We start from the raw sequence: 1082 nt of genomic DNA, 5'->3' as shown, positions 1-1082 counted from the left end.
ATATCTTCAAACATATATTTTATTCAAAAATAAAAACAGCATCGCTTTCTTAAAATCACATAAAGCCATATTATAACATCGACTGAGATAAAAAATAAAATAAAATATTAAAATCACAATGTATCTCTCTGCATTGCGCGAGTACACTTCTAGTATATATATACATAGGGGCTCATTCAAAGGAGAACTGATTAGTTTGTGGTAACTGTGAGATCCAATCTCAACCACAAATCAACGGATAAATAAGAAAATTAGTAATTATGCTAGTTTGAGTTAAAATTATAATTAAAGGGCATTTTAGGTATTTTTAAAAAACCCATCTCTCCTCTCTCTGACCTCCAAACTCCGGCTTCCGGCCAACATTATTTCGGCAGGTACCAAGTAATCACAAAGATACACAATGTGATACCCATTGTGATATACTGTGATACCTTTATGATACCAACTATTATACCAACTCAAACCATAAAAACAAAACCAAATCCATTGTGATAGACTGTGATAAAACAAGGGAAATAATGAAATTGCATATTGTGATACAGTTCATAAAATAAAACTACCGGATACACTGTGATATACTGTGATACACTTTGATCACCCACAATTATTTTACAACCTTGCAATGAATATCCGGAGACGGAGAAGAGTGCCAACGATTGCATTGCAGTGGYAGAAGACTGATTGGTCGGAGACGAAGAAGAGTGCCAACCACGTACCTTCTCTTGTAACAACCTCTCTATTCCTTCACAGCCACTGCCGRTTTCTTGCTGGAGTGAACTTCCGGTGTCTGGTCAACATAACAGGCCAAATTACTCACATGGGGACTCGCCGGAACTCTAGAAACTCGCCATAATCGCAAGCATCCAACAACAAAAGACCACCGGAGAAACAGGGATGATAATCGTCGTAACTGCCGGTTTCTTGTTTTTAGGGCATCACCACCTGCGACGGCGGGAGTTGATGGTGGCGGGAGTTGAGAGGGCTCATCGTCACAGTCGTTGGTCTCTGCGGATTTTTTGTCGACGTTCGTGCTTCTCAGAACACGCTTTCGAATATGCGAGAACACGTTTAGTGATGATAAA

This window comes from Cynara cardunculus (assembly GCF_001531365.2).
Source record: "Cynara cardunculus var. scolymus isolate 2C chromosome LG 14, CcrdV1, whole genome shotgun sequence".
Classification (NCBI taxonomy): Eukaryota; Viridiplantae; Streptophyta; class Magnoliopsida; order Asterales; family Asteraceae; genus Cynara; species Cynara cardunculus.
This window is presented reverse-complemented; position numbering follows the sequence as displayed.